General features: G+C 34.8%; 1 long non-coding RNA gene across 1 annotated transcript; it reads left to right on the plus strand.

Moving 5' to 3' along the window:
- Positions 1–3,973: 3,973 nt before the first annotated feature.
- Positions 3,974–4,788, plus strand: LOC114300869 (uncharacterized). The gene is made up of 2 exons (XR_014337592.1): positions 3,974–4,351; positions 4,533–4,788. It is a non-coding gene; the product is annotated as an uncharacterized LOC114300869 (long non-coding RNA).
- Positions 4,789–17,086: the final 12,298 nt, after the last annotated feature.

The following is a 17,086-nucleotide window of genomic DNA, read 5'->3' on the forward strand; positions in this document are numbered from 1 at the left end:
CCAATTGGTTTTATTTGATTTGGTTGGGATGAATCACTATTTAGAATTAATTATACCCAAACATATTGTTTTCTGCACATTTTTGAAGAAATTGACGATTCTCTTAGTATAGAAACTAGAATTGTTATCAGTTCTAATGACGCTGATTTGTTAATTTTCGGATTTATGCCTAAAGAGAACAACACTTCCGAAATTACTGTGTAACACCAGTTTTCCATACAGATTTGAATGCACCACTTTTCTGGACAGATTTGAATGCACCATGATATTCATAAACATTGCTGGCCAAGTACTCTTACGTAACCCACGTTTCACTCACAAGATTCACCATTCTTTTAAAGTTGATTTCAAAAGTTGAGATTGTAAATGTTTCTCAAAATATTACAAATCGAATATTCAAAAGTTGATTTTAAAATAATTCCAAATGACAACAGAAATTCAAATAGTCATACTTTTCCCGTTGATAGAAATAGTAGGTCGTAACAACGAATGATGCATAGCTAAGTGAAACACAACATTGCCTACATAAGCTTCATTTTTTAAAACATTGAGTAGTCAAATCGTGGAGAGACTTGTCATTGCGAAGTCATGTGACCTGGTGCATAGGCTTTGGTTTTCTCGCTATTTTGCTCGATTATTTGATACACAGTGACAACTCATCTCTTATTGATATATGTGGGATTCTCAATTCAGAAAGTCACATGGCAACAGTGAATTCACTGATTTACCTTACAGTGAGCATGCCCTTATTTTGTCCGTATATGCAGATGGATTGTCAAGTCATGTGACTTGGTGCACAGGCTTTGGTCAAGTTGATGTTTTGCTTGATTTTTTAATTACAGTGACAACTCATCTCTTATTGATATATGTGGGATTCTCAATTCAGAATGTCACATGGCAACAGTGAATTCACTGATTTACCTTACAGTCAGCATGCCTTTATTTTGTCCGTATATGCAGATGGATTGTCAAGTCACGTGACTTCGTACACAGTATTTGCTTTTCTCTATTTTTTTAGTCTAGTGACACTCATACCTTGTTCATATATGTGGGATTGTGATGCAGAGGCATCTTTCTAAAGCCGTTCATAACCAACTATATAAACGGCTAAAGGTGAAGACACAACCTCACAACTCATTTCGCTCTACGAAATTATCATTTATTTGTTTTAAAAAATTTGCATGGCTACATGGTTCATGGGAGGGAGTGAGAATCGCAGAGGTGGTAGGAACTTACAAAGGGGTGACAGTTCACGACGAGGAGGGGGAAGGAGAAGTGGCAATGCTGAAGATGAAACACCATTTTCTTTGTTAGATGCCTCTTGTGCTTATCATGATAGGTTTGGGAAGCGACATTTTGTCATGCCCAAATACTATCGAGATCCATGTGGTTTGGTGGAGGAGCCATCAGATAATCAAACAGGATATGGTTTAGCAAAAGCTAGACTTCTGAAGTGGCCTGCACTATTTATAGAGCGAGTGCAAATGGAAAGATTATGTCGGGAAAATCGACTGAAGGTGCCAAAAGCACGTTCTGTTGAGATCCAAAAGAAAGATCCTGATAATGTTGATCGACTATGTGAAAGACTACAACGTGAGATTTCTCAAATGTGCCGTAGGTTAGCCCGCGAGATGCAGCTATATATAGTTAAGAAGGATGCCCAGAAGAACAGAACAGAACCAAATGTTGCGGCTATCAACGGTATCATGGAGGATCCTGAGCTTGTCGTTGATGCTGAGCTTTCGGATTATTCAGACTCTGAGCCACCTGCCGATTTAAGCGCGAATTAGGTGTTAATGTCTACACTTCGGCAATATTAGGTTATGCATTAATATGTAATGTCTGTGTTAGAGTAAGTATAACTGTTATGTTATGTTTATGTTTATGTTTATATTTATGTATTGTGTCTGTCAAATGTTGCGGCTATTAATATGCAATATTAGGTCATGAATTAGGTGTTTGTCTGTCTAACTGTTATGTTTATGTATTGTGTGTTAAGTTTAGGATGTCTAGGATGTATGTAATGTGTGTTCAGTTCATGGTGTCCAGAATGTATTTTTGTGGGAGAATTATGTCTGTACTACCTATGTAACTGAAAACTATTACATTTGCAACTTCAGTTATGTTGTTTTCATGCTTGTATGAGTATTTAGTAAATTAGTGACTTCGTATATTATGTATTAAGATTTATTACAAAAATGTTGACAAAATTTATTTTAAGAGCTCTCGTTGTGGCCTTCGTCTTCTTGGCTTACTCCGCGGTGGTCTTCGCGTCTCACCCTTCGTTGTTGCTCGTCGAGCTGCACAGTGTGTAGGTGTGCTTCGGACTGTAGAGCATGTATATCACCTTCTAACCCATAACAAAGACGAAACAAAAAAACAAACTTTTTTAATGAAAACGGGCACAAAACGATTTTACTAAACTGGTTTTCTGAATTACATTATCACCTTCTAACCCAAAACAAAGACAAAAGGATTAATATATATGTATATTTAAATGAAAACAGCTTTCGTAACGGCAAAATAATTTTCTGAATAACACCTTCTAACTCAAAACAAAGACAAAAGAAAAAAAAAAAAAATTTACATGAAAAACGACTTTAATAAAGCAAAAAAAAAAAAATTATTAATTACATTATCACCTTCTAACCCAAAACAAACACAAAACAATAAACAAAAAAAATTTACATGAAAACGGCTTTAGTAAAGACCAAAAAAATTTTTGAATTACATTTTCTAAACCAAAACAAAGACAAAAGAAAAAATAAAAAATTTAACATGAGAACGGCTTCAGTACAGCCAAACAAAATTTATAAATTACATTATCACCGAAACAATGACAACAGAAAAAAAATATTTACAAAAAAAAAAATTAAATCTAATTTAAATGAACAGTGAAAGTGTGGTTTCAATCCATGCTTACAATAGTGAACAGTGAAACCATGACTTTTGTAAATGAACTTGATTTGCTTAATAATATCTAAATGAATATGATTTTAAAATTATATATATGAAAAATATTATGTAAAATAAATATATGAAAAGAGGTTTTTCTTATATTATGTAAAATTTTTGAATTACACCCTCTAAACCAAAACAAAAACAAAAACAAAAGAAAAAAAAATAAATTTTAACATGACAATGGCTTTAAAGCCAATAAAATTTTATGAATCACATTATCACCAAAACAATGACACCAGGAAAGGAATTGGCACTGAAACAGTTTAAACGCTATTCTAAATAGCGTTTTATTCAGAAGTGAACTCGCTATTTGCAATAGCGTTTTCTTTATAAAACCAATCCGCAAAAATCAGCAAATGAAGCGCTATTCAAAATAGCATTTTATAATTGAGGTTAACATCGCTATTCGGAACAGCGTTTTCTTAATTAAAATCACGATTCACAATAGTACCTTAACTATTCATCAAATTTTGGCCTCCAAACAGTTAAAGCGCGATTTGTAATAGTGCTTTAGCTTAGTTTGGGTATTTTGTCAAAACTAGGCCTAGTTTGGGAAATAGAAGGCAAAAGAGGCTTAGTTTGAGAAAAGACCCGTTTTTTCCACCTTGATTAAGAAGTAGGATGGGAATGAGTTTTGCTTTCCCGTTCTGTTTTACTTGAAACCTGTCCCGATTATATTTAATAAAATATAAATTATTTTAGTATAAATTATTTTATACTAAAATATAAATAAATTTAATAATTATAAAATTATTAAAATATTATAATTATTTTAGTATAAATTATTTTATTTTAGTATAATAAAATTACAATACTGAAATATTATATTTAATATTAATTTTTACTCATTTATTTGCTATTAAATATAAATTATTATTCATAATATACTATATTATCTATAATTTTTATTAATATTCTTATTCTTCAACTTACAAAATTAACTCATCTCCCATCTCGTTCCCGTCAACCCCTATCTCAAATATGTTATAAAGTGGGGACGGATTATAAACTCGTCCTGTGACCATCCTTAAGTTTGAAGTAGTTAATTGTTGAGTTTTAAAATTCAGAACGATAAAATGAAAATGATTCATAGTTTAAAGAGGTTTATTGTAATTTATCAAAAAATAAATGGCCAAATGTAATTTGACGAAAGAAATTGTTGCAATGGGACTCCCTCTTCGTTTGGAACCTCTCTCCGATCTACTTCTCTCTCTCTCTCCATACATATACACCCAAATCGAAGATGTATATGGCATATGGATGGCCAGAGGTCATCCCTCTCGAATCTGGTCCCTGTCCTTCTTCCGAGCGGATCATCTATCTCAAACTCACCGATCGCCTCTTGCTCGTTGTCGCTCCTTCTCATTTGGAGCTCTGGAGCTCTTCCCAGGTCTCTCTCTGTCTCGCTCTCTCTCTCTGTCTCTCTCTCTCTCTCTCTCTCTCTCTATCTCTATTCGATATCACTTAATTGATCTGCGTTGGTTATTGTGGTGAATTTGAATTTTTGGATTTGAAGTTGATGTTGTTTGGCGAGTAGTTTTGAATTTTGATATTTTATGATTTGAATTCAGCACAAGGTGAAACTGGGGTAGTACAAGAGAGATTCGGACTCGATTCAGAGAGGAGGAGAGAATATACAGGCCATTTGGAGTCTGTATGCCAAATTGATTGCTGTTCTTGTAGGCGGTGATCTTTGTCCCTTGCATTGTACTCCTATATGTTTTTTTTTTTTTTTTTCTTAATTATTATGGATTACATTATAATCTTTATGATTTGTTGTGAATTGTGATAATTCTTGTGCTGCTAATGTAGATACATGTTGAAAAATGTTAAAATGTGGATTAGGACTAGTGAGTTGATATCTTGAAATAATGTTAAGATGGATGAAGTGGATGAGAATTTAGCTTTATTGATCACTGCTAGTGGAAAGACTACCTTTGAAACTTACCTAATGGAAGTCGAAATTTATTTCCCATATTTTTGGGTCTTAAATTGAATGGTAATGGAGTGAATGCCATTAGCAGGTTATTGTTCATTCTTTGGCCAGTGCAATTTGGTTTGACTTTTCTTTGTCATAAATGTTTCATATTGGTCCAAATGACAATTGTATGTCAAAAAGCGCAATCCATGAGTGTTGTAACACTTGTGATTATTGAATTCGAATGTACTTCATAATCTAAAATTATAGACATTCAATTTTAAAAGATGTGACGATGCCTTTTCGTTGCTTGCCTAATTTTTGTAGACCTCTTCTTCCTATCTTCACATATTTAAGGTCCAGTTCACGGAAGAAAGAATACAAATTGGAGGGAAGCAACCATGTGGGTTGTTTCTTGCAACTATTTCTATACTCCTCAGTGAGCAGGTGTCATTCTCAAATAAGGAATTAGCAACTTAATCCATAAGTCGTTTAATTGCTGATTGTTGCATATGTTCAGTCTCTGTTTTGAGTTCAACTATCTGCTATAGTTATTATTTTCGCAAAGCACCACCCAATCATCAAAAAAGGAATGGCACAGTTGCAAGCTCTGTGTTTCATCAGGGATTGTTCATTTTCAGGGTGGATGGATGGATGGATGGATGGATGGATGGATGGGTGGGTGGGTGGGTGTGTTTGGAGATCTTCGAGTGACTTCTGAAACTAGCTCTAATGATTCCTAGCCCCAATAGATTAATCTATTTGAAGGATTTTTTCGTTCCTTTCAAAACATCTCTCTGTTCTATTTCATATGGACTGATGCTTTTGGATTTTTGTGGGATTTGATAATTTATAAAAAGTCGTCCTTTAGGGTGTCAAATCCTGAATTCAGTAGAGACAGTCTTTTGCTAGCTTTTAGGGCAGCAATTTCCGTAGGTCTATCTTGAAGGGGCGGAGGGTGCTGTTCTTTAGTTAATAAGGTTAGATTGGTTGGAGAGCTGTTTCAAGAATAGGAGCAGGTAAACTATTTGTGGAAGGGATTAGGACAAAGTGATGAGTACAAATGGATTTACAATTAGGACTGGGGGAATTTGAGGGAGAACTTGTTTGAGAAATTTGAGCAATGTACATAAACTCGAGGATTTATCTCTTAGCCTTCTCTGTGATTTCTATGTGGTCATTGACTCATTGCCAATTTTGTTGCTAGAGATTTGTGGTATTCTCAAAAACTACTTACAAGGTTGAGCAGTTGAGAAAGCTTAGGAATGGTGTTGATATGAGGGTTCAAAAACCACTCACCGTGTGCCAGCTCGGTACCTCTGAGAGTGTCAGCCCAGCACAAAATTAGCCCATTTTGGTTCGTTTTTTGGGTCTAATTTCAGGGAAGCATCTTGGGCACATTCAAACTCTGTTTATGCCATCCAGATATCAAAAAGCTTGGAGACTTTACTTTATTCTCCAGCTGGTTTCAACATCAAATATGTAGTCTTTTTTGAGTAATGGCCATTTTACCACCTCAGGAGGTAAACCAGTCATTTTCATAAAATGCTCAAACTCTTATTTGAAATCGGATTGAAGCTCATTTTTTATGCACGGAAAGCTATTTCAAGGTACTAAAGAATAATTTTTAAAAGTGAGTAGTTTTGCACATAAAATAATGGCCAAAAAGTAGATCTTTTTGGAAGGCACCTTGGGGTATTTTATCATTTTGCATGTTTCACTTTTTTAGCCAATTTCTAGCCTAGGGAACTGTTCCAAAGGGCATTATGATTTAGTTTTTGTGGCTGTAGGTTGGTGAGTTTGTTTGGATGCACAGAAAGAGTAACAGTTTTTAGTTATAATTAAGCAAAGAAAAGCAAAGTTTTGGGAACTGTGAATAGTAACAACCGTGTTTAAGTCTTGGTGTTCTGCCGGTGCCTAGATTAAGTGGTTGAAGGACAGATATTGGCATTGTTTTGGAGGTGTTTGGTGTGTGAGAGTTTAGGAATATGGTTCTGGGACTTTTGTGAAGTGCTGTCTTTAAGGTTTTAATTGTTAGAGAGAAGGAGAGTTGTTGTGCAGGGAAAGTACTAGGGCTATGAAAGATGAGGCTTACGGTGTAGGACAGTGTTTTTAAAGGCTTAAGGCGTACTAAGGCGCTGAAGGTCTCTCGGGGCCTAGGCACAAGGTGCAAGGTGAGGCTTGGGCTTTATTGAAGCAAGGAGCACAATCTTAGTAAAAAAATAGATAAATTAATATAGACTAATCATTCATAATACTAAGACAAATTTTTTTTTTTTTTAAAATAAAAAGTAATTAGATAAATTATAGAATAATTCTCAAAGCCATAAAAGTGCATATTACATAGCATTCCAATTTTCAAAGATAAAATAATTCACATTCAAAAAAAAAAAGAAAAAAAGAAAAAAAGAAAAAAAGAAAAAAAGAAAAAAAGAAAAAAAAAACATAAACACTTATCCAAAACATAAATATCCAACAAATACTAATGTATGTCTTAACACTTCAAAACATCAATATCGTAAGAAAGGGTAGGTTAGGTCAGTCAATCATCATCCTCAACATCAATGGCAAGCAAACCATCATCTTCTTCTTCTCCATCAGTTGATTTATATCTCTTAACATCTTTCTACTCTGTGTCATCTGTGCCCGCCTCCTCCTCATCTATTAATTGAAGTGGAGTTAATCTTGATGATTTAGATATTCTCGGTTGTGCGTTTGAGCATGAACTTCTTGTTTTACTTGCATGATTACTTTCTTCTACTCCAGAATCTCTAGCAACAGTGGCCCACGTCAAGCCATCATCATCATCATCATCATCAAACACTGGCTCATTATTTTCATCTGATTCTCCATCATCCTCCCAAGTAACCACTCATTGCTTTCATCAATATTTTGCAAAGATATGGGATCAAGAGTGTTGCGGATGTCATACCTAGATCTCAATGTTCTATTATATTTGACAAACACTAAATCATTGAGACGTTGTTCCAATCTATTTCTTTTTCTTGCTATGAAGCTGCAAGTATTAAAAAGATATCAAATTCTATATAATGAGAATAAAAAATATTTGAATTCACCAAAAATTATTTAGAATGTTAAATATTCACATGTTCAAAAACACTCCAATTTTGTTCACAACCCGATGAACTACATGTTAGGCTAAGGACTTTTATGGCAAAAATATGCAAGTTTGGGGTTTTAGAACTATATGATGCCCACCAATCAGCTGCAATAATCACTAGTTAGAAATAATTGTTACCAAGTATTGAGTTTTGCTAAAAGTATTACTAAAAATAAACTCTATGAGTGTGTAATATATTACTTGGTGCCCTTGTATTTCTTTGCCTAATTGCAACAGGCTTGCCAAAAAGGCTCTCAGCCTTCGTATAAATACTCATCTCACTAGTGATCAAATCTTGAACAGTGACATTTGGGACCAACCCATTCATAAAACCCATTCATCACTTCATGATCTTTTTGCACCTCTAATGCTTTTGGGTAAAAGAATTCGGGGTTAAGAAAGTGCGCAGCTACGTGTAAAGGCCGATGCAATTGGATATTCCACCTTTTGTCAATGATTTTGAAGATTTCATCATATTTCTCTTCTTTATGATCAAACGAACTTGCAATGCATTCTTTTGCCCTATCCATTGCTTCATAAATGTATCCTATGGGAGGTTTCTTTTCGGTATCAACCAATCTAAGCACTTTGACGAGAGGACCCGAGACCTTAAGGGCAAACACAACATTATTCCAAAATGAAGGCATCAACAAAGTTTGTGCCATTCTTTTACCTTGTGGCTCCTTTGCCCATTTGCCTGAGGTCCAGTTTTTGGAGGTGACCGTCTTTCTCAAATTGTTTTTTTGTTGCATCCTAGACAAAGTCAGAAAGGCGGTTGCAAATCTAGTTTTTGTAGGCTTGATCAAATTCTTTAGATTTGTATAGCGCCTCATCATGTTTAGCAACGTAGGCTAGTTGTAAATGTAGCCATGTACTGCAATGCCTCTTTCAAATGTCTTTTTCAGTCGGGGTATCTTGAAAATTTCTAACATCAAGTCCAAGCAATGAGCAGCATATGGTGTCCAATACAAGTGTTCATACTTGGCTTCCAAAAACCTCCCTATAATGTAACAATTACAAAGAATTATTATTTTCAAGTTTTTAAATTTTAACTACAAAAAAAACTATGAGTAAACAATTTTGAAATAAGGAAGGAGGAAAAATTCTTACTCGCCAACACATTAGCTGCAGGCTAGCCTATAGTACTATCAGTAATAACTTGCACCACATTCTCTTTTCCAACTTTTTCCATAAACTTGTCTAGTAATTCAAATAACTTCTGCCAATCCTTTGAATAGCTAGAAGCATCAACCGACTCAACAAACATGGTTCCTCTGGGACAATTTACTAAAACGTTAATCAATGTCCTCCCTCTCTTATCAGTCCAGCCATCAGCCATTACGGAACACCCGTATTTTGTACAATCCTCTTTATGATTCTTCATCAAATCTTCAGTATGTTTCACCTCTTTTTTGAGTTGGGTAACCCGCACTTCATGGTAAGTTGGTGGCTTCATACCGGGACCATATTGTCTAATGGCTTCAATCATTGGTCCAAAACTCTTATAATATGCAGCATTGAAAGGGATATCAGCATCATACATCCACCTTGCAAATCTTTGCATTGCCCTAGCTCTCATTTCTTTTTTGTAAGGGTCATTCTCATTAATTTCTGTTTACTTCCCTTTTGCTTGGTCTCTTTGATTTTTCACCAGGATTGGGTGTGAAGTAAACATCCATAGGCCCTTTTCTTTTTGGCATTTTTTATTTGGATTTGAATAAATCTTGGTTGCTACTTGTCAACTTACGGCGTTGATTGACATTGATCTCAACATCTTCATCTTCCTTGTCCATGTCATCGAAATCAGGCAACATGTTCATTTCTTCTTTTTGCGTCTTCTTTTTTGACATGAACTCTCTAATCTCTTCTCTTACATGAGTTGGACACTTCAGGCAAGCAGTGACATTCCTATAACCTCATGCGAGGTGTTTCGCCCGATAAACACCTCCATTTGATGCTTTACCACAAAAATTACACTCAAAACTTGTTTAAATTATTGGGCTCTACCAAATGGGCATGTTGCCACGCCGGATCTCTTCTATTACTTTCAGATGTCATTTTCTACACAACAAATTTAATAAATGGAAAATAATTTCAGTGTAATGTAATGTGTGATTAATTAATTATTTGTAATTTTTTTTCCTAACAGAGAAAGGAAAAAAACAGACCAACAGCATAGCAAAGGAAAAAAATAAATACTAACAGAGACTAATATAAGTCTTATTTGTATTTTTTCCCCCCTCTAACAGAGACTCTACTCAAAGAAGAAGAAGAAGAAGAAGAAGAAGAAGAGGGGAGAGAGTAGTCGAAGTCGAAGTTCGAAGAAGCAGTTGAAGTCAAACTTTGAAGAACCAGTCGAAGTTGAAAAAAAAAAAAAAAAAAGAAGAAAAGAAGAAAAAAAGAACAGTGAAGCAGCAAAGAAGAAGCAATCAGTGAAGCAGCGAAGAAGAAAAAACAGGAAAAAAAAAAAAAAAGCAGCTAGCGAAGCAGAAGAGAAGGAGAAGAAAAAGAAGGAGAAGAAAAAGACGCACTAACCTGATGAATCGAAGTTGAAGTCAAAGTCGAGAGAGGAGCCCAGAGAAAGAGACGACATAGATTTCTTTTTCGATAGATTAGGGATTTGAGTCGTATATTGATTTCGGTTGGGTTGTGTTGTACTGTATGAGTTGTAATCCTATGTGGTTGGAGCCTCTCCCACACAGATCACAGCTGTTAGATCAGAATCAAGAAGAAAAAAAAGCCTCTTAGGCTTGCGCCTTGAGCCTCGCTGCGCTTAGTCTAAGTTGCGTCCAAGGCGCTTGACTCATCAAATGCGCCTCGCCTTGGTTCGCTTCAGGCGCGCTCCTTGCGCCTCGCTGCGCCTTGCGCCTAGGCGCGCTTTTCACAGCACTGGTGTAGGGAAAGGACAAGGGCTATGAAAGAAGTATTTTTGGTTGAAAAATTGATGAAATTAGTGGATGCTAGCGATTGAATTAGAAAATTTTGCTTTTAGAGAAGAATTAGAAAATTTTGCTTTCAGAGAGTAGGGGAAGGAGGACAATTTTCATTTATGAGATTCGCTTCAGGCGTCGCACCTAGGGTTAAAATTGCATTGAATGATGCCCCATGGCTTCAAAAATATATTTCACTAATACTCATTCTTGGTAATCCAAACACAAATATGGTTTAGACTCCAGTTTGGTAACAGTAAAACATTTATTGACCAATAAAAAATCCAAAACCATAATGTAGACATCCCATGTTGACTGACTCTAAGACTTTGGACACTTGTAAGCCTCCCGATGATGAAATGGTAAATTACTTCATCTTTGGAATGTTTAAGGACTTTTGTAGTTGCTATGTAAACTTGTTTTTAGCCAAAAAATCAACTTTTTAACCCCAAGAAACAGAGAAGAGTCCGATAAAATGTATTTCCCAAAATTAGTGACTGGTTTTATCAAAAACATTTATCAGAAGACAATTCGGACTTACTTGGGCCACAGGCAAGCCAAGAACATGAAATACATGTAGGGATGACACGTGTACCATGGCAAAAGGGTGCGTGTGCACAAGAATAGTGTGTGTGCACATCCAAGTGCAGCAAAGCCAAGTATGAAAACTCAATCTTGGTGTATTTTTGGTGAGAGGTGGAGGGAGAAAGCGATGGAACCCTAGAAAGGGTTCTAGAACCTTCCCCCTTGCCTATGAATAAAGCCCTTCCCCTCCCTTTCAAAAGGGTTAAGAAATCTTGAGCTTTTAGAGAGTTTTAAAAACCAAACACTCCCATCCTTCTCTCCCTTAGCCTTGGCCCCAAAATTCCTCCACTCACAGCAACTCTGAACTTTTGTAAATCATCCTAAGGTGTGAAGAACCCGAACTACTTCAGAAACCGAAGCTTGAGGGAGGCTTGCAAGCAAGAAACTTGACTTTTCTTGCTATTTCTTGGTGTGCTCTTTGGTTTAATCAAACCAACATGCAAAACTCTTTTACCTTTCTGTATTCCAGTATTTTCTTACTTTATTTTTCAATACTTATCCATGCTAGGTTGTTAGTTCATCATTCCATCTTGTAGTTCTTTTATTTCATTAACTTTCTTGCCTCTTTCTATGCATGTTTCTTCTATGTCATTAGAACATGTTTTAGGTCTTATTTAGACATAATAATTATGCATGGTTCGGTTTGATTATCATGTAGTTTAGTTTATATTTATGCTTTTTTATTTTTTTCAATACATATCCATGCTAGGTTGTTGGTTCATCATTCCATCATGTAGTTCTTTTATTTCATTGACTTTCTCGCCTCTTCCTATGCGTGTTTCTTCTCTGTCATTAGAACATGTTTTAGGTCTTATTTAGACATAATAATTATGCATGGTTTGGTTTGATTATCATGTAGGTTAGTTTATATTTATGCTTTTTTATTTGTTAGTTGTATCTTTGTGCATATTCATCATTAGTAGCCTCAATCTGTGCCTAGGACCATCATTGTGTGTATTAGTTGCATATGAGGACATTTATTTTATGCATGCATGTAAGACATTGAAAGTGCGCGATTGGGTTAAGTCATCTTTTCCTCCTTGGCATATGCTTGTTTCTTGTATTGTTTTTAAATTATGCAATTTTATTGCTTTTCTATACAAAATTGTGTGTTTTGTATGTTTTTATGAATATTGTTCATTTTAGATTGAGTTTATGGCCACGTTATGTTAAAAAATCTTTTTTTATTTTATTTTATGAAAAATCATTATTTTATAAGGAACGTGGCTTTATTCTTTAAATTTAAAATAGACGGTATTTATTTTCTTCAAATCACATAGTCTAGGTTAGTTAAAGGTTTTAGATCTAAAAATGAATTTATGCGAATAATTAGCCACTAAAATCATAAAATAGGAAATTAGTAGAGGCCAATTTTCGGATTGGGCAAAAGGGGGTGCTTCCATGTAGCTGGCCTTCTCCTTTTCTACCTAAGCTTCTGAACCCGAAATTTTCTTGATTATGATGAACTAGGCCTTAATTTAGTTTTCATCGTTAAAGGTTTTTTAATTCCTTTTTAAAAATTAAGTAGCGACTCTTTGTTGGTCAAAGTAAGTCGGTGTGGGAAGCAATGTCTTAGACTCGAAAAAGGCACCGTGCCTACAGTTGGCGACTCTATTGGGGAATTAAGTTAGCATGACTTGAAAATTTCTATTTCATGAAATTAGTGGTTAATTGTTAATTGCATTGCATCATTTTAGATTAAGGAAACTTGCTTTGTTGCATAATATCCCGGACACTATTCGCAGATTATGTTATGTCAACAAGGCAATTGTCAGATTATGCTATTAGTACCGTTTGATCATTCCCTTGTGGGATGAGAGGTATATTGATAGTAATAAGTAATGTACTCTTTTTTAACCAAACCTACCTTTTGAATATAGAGAGCATTAACACCTTCCAAACTAGGACATGATACCCTCCTTTCTAGGATTGTATTGTTGCCTTTATGTAATCCTAGATCTCATTTCCAAATTAGGATACGACAACCCTATCCCCAAATAGACATGAATGCAAATTATGTGCTTATGGAATATTTTGGAAATGATTTGATTCTGGAGATCAACAATCAGAAAGGCAATGATTACATTCCAAAAAAAAGTCTGGAGTGTCTGATATGGCAGTAATTTGATTTTGGAGCAATCTGAGTTATTTGGGGCAGTGATCCAATTACAAAATTTGGGGCTACAAAATTTGGGGCTTCAATTTAGGCAGTGATTCAAATTTTGATTATGAATTGAGCAATCAGTGGGAAATTAGGGGGTAGTTTCCCAATTTAAAGGTGAGTTTAAATTTGAATTCTTGCCTTAGTGATTAATTGAGAATGATTGCCTTTCCAAAATTTAAATCCCCAAGCAAATATGTGATCAAAGAGTAACTTCTAAAAAGAAAAAAACTTTCCAACTTAAGTAGAGCATTGGAGATTATGGAATGCAAAACTCTTTTACCTTTCTGTATTTCAGTATTTTCTTACTTTATTTTTCAGTACTTATCCATGCTAGGTTGTTAGTTCATCATTCCATCATGTAGTTCTTTTATTTCATTAACTTTCTCGCCTCTTTCTATGCATGTTTCTTCTATGTCATTAGAACATGTTTTGGGTCTTATTTAGATATAATAATCATGCATGGTTCGGTTTGATTATCATGTATTTTAGTTTATATTTATGTTTTTTATTTGTTATATTTATGCTTTTTTATTTGTTAGTTTTATCTTTGTGCATATTCATCATTAGTAGCCTGAAACCGGCCCTAGGACCATCATTGTGTGTATTAGTTGCATATTAGGACATATTTACTTTATGCATCATGCATTCTAAGAGGCTGAAAGTGGGCAATTGGGTAAGTCCTCTTTTCCTCCTTGGCATATGCTTGTTTCTTGTATTGTTTTTCAATTATGCAATTTAATTGATTTTCTATGCAAAATCGCGGGTTTTGTTTGTTTTTATGAATATTGTTTATTTTGGATTAAGTTTATGGCCACTTTATGTTAAAAATCTTTTTTTTTTAAAATTTTATGAAAAATCATTATTTTATAAGGAGCGTGGCTTTATTTTTTTAAATTTAAAGTAGACGGTATCTATTTTCTTCAAATCACATAGTCAAAACTTGGTTGGTATGCATAATGTTTTGAAAATAAAAACTAGTAAACATGCTTGGTGATCGGCAGTGGGGGTGCCGAAGTTGTTGGGCAAAGTGTTGCCAATGATCATAAGACAGTGACCGTTCAATCACCGGAGCTCATAGGAGGGTGGTGGCAGGCAATTAAAACATATTATTTTTTTGAAGAAATTAAATCACATGAACAATTATAAATATTTAAATATGTAACTTCATCCTAGCTCTAGCAATTAATTTAGTTTCGCATACTTCGTACTAAAAGCAATAATTAAAAGAAACTTACTTGAATGCATTAAATAAACCATGTACAAAATATAATCCGTTCTTCTCCTTTGATACTTAGTATACACAAGAAAGTTTCAAAGTTGTAAAAGACTTTAAGAGTTACATATTGATTGGAAGTTAGACATATCTATAAACTGTTGGATGCTACCTAATCTCTTCGGATAGAAACCTAATTTCTATGCTTGCTATTACATATATAATGGAAGTTTGTTGGATGTTGCGTAGTCACTCTAGATAGAACTTCCACGCTTGTTGTGATCAATGCATTACCACCTGGCTCCTTTCGTTAAACAATAAAATGCTTCGAATGTTGTAATCTATGATACCTGAGAAATTGTAGAAATGCTACATCCTAAAAGGCTTGAAACCACCTAAGAAAATTGCTGCTAAAAAATTGAAATTGTAGAACACTTGAAAAGCATGAAATTGTAGAAGCGCCACTGGAGAAATTGAAATTTGTAGAAACTTGTTAGAAATCACTTAAGAAATTAAAATTGTAGAATAAAAGCTTTAATCAATGACCCTAGTGAAATGAGGTACAAAGCTGCACTAATTACGCTAGGCACCGTGGTATGATTTGTTGTGCCTATTCAATTATAAGAATAAATGCGATAAGACTAAATAAAATATAAATTAAGAGTAGAAAATACACACTATATTGCGGCAAGACCAATACTTGTCTTAACTCTTAACATGCTACTTAAGACTAAGCGACAACACATTCTCCTAACATAATTTGTCAATATAATTGAGGCATGACCACTTGAGACTTTCAAGCAAGCAAAGGTTGCTTCTAACAAATGTGTACAACAATGTATTTTGCACGTGGTAGCTGCGTGCAATTGTATTTGAGTAAAATCCTGAAAAGCAAAGGCTTTGTTCTATTTCTCTTTTTGTCAATTCAAGAAAGGAGGCAAAGAATAAGCCAAGATGGAAGCTTATCAGTAAGGCACGATATTGATGATTAATTACATCTCAAATTCCAGAGCTCTTGTTTTTTATTTTTTTATTCCAGTAAACAACCAAAGACAATAAACATGTTTATCATGCTTTTGAATAAGAGCATTAATCAAGTTGCAGCGCATGAAAATTGTAAACAATCCAATATGTAATGGAACAATATGAGAGAGAAAAATCAGAACAAAGAGATGAATTCAAAATGAGGAAGTCTCGAAAGTTTACATTATAAAAAAAAAAAAAACTGTGAAATTGTACACAATTGTATTACCTTATAATTTGAGCCATTTGAATCCATAGGATCCATGTCTCAGAAGTTTTGGCAAGTCAGCGCCAAATTTTTTATTGCAAAAACAATCATTATAAAAATGGTTGACCAATAGGGAGCCCTTTGAACCCATAGGGTCCATGTCTCAGAAGTTTTGGTAAGTCAGCGCCAAATTTCCGATTGCAAAAATGATCATTATAAAAATGGTTGACCAATAGGTAGTGAATCTTCGCCAAAGCGTCAGGGAAGATCTCATGTAATTCTTTCACCGTTCTACCCAGCCAAATTGCCTGGGGTTGATGGTCATCGCAATGGGCTAAAACAATCCGCAAATAAAGAGTCACTCTATAGGCTGGCTGATATGTGAACCTTATCGGAAGTGGAGACGTTGGTACTATTGGATTATTGCGGTAGTAAAGCACATGACGGAGGGGTGACTGATGTGGATCATAATCTGGAAGGTGAGCGTTAAGGGGAATTCTTGTCTTTCAACCTGTCATAGCAACCGGATGGAAATCCAACCTTACATGACGATCGAAATCTCCATCATTTTTCTTCCTTATCTCATGTATTTTGAATATTAATTTTGCCATGCCGACGCTATCAAAGAAAACAGGATGAGTATAATTGAATAGAGCAACTTTCTTCATATCTCTCACAATCTTGGGTCAAAAGTATTGAGGAGTATACCTGTAATTCAAGAATAAATTCCACACTGGTGGATACTGGTCTTGTTGAAATCTCGTACCCGCCATTCTTATCATGCTACGAAGATCCAATATATCTTGCCTTATTCCATCTCTTACTACTGTTGGATCATGGGATACATTTTTAGGTCTATCAATCTTGAACGACAATTTAAGACCCACAGAAATAAATGTGATTTGCATGGTAGTCAACAATTTACCATTATACTTATCCCCTTCATGCATACTCTTCAGATAG

Source organism: Camellia sinensis, chromosome 8, assembly GCF_055761805.1.
Source record: "Camellia sinensis isolate YWXY chromosome 8, ASM5576180v1, whole genome shotgun sequence".
In the NCBI taxonomy this organism is placed as follows: Eukaryota; Viridiplantae; Streptophyta; class Magnoliopsida; order Ericales; family Theaceae; genus Camellia; species Camellia sinensis.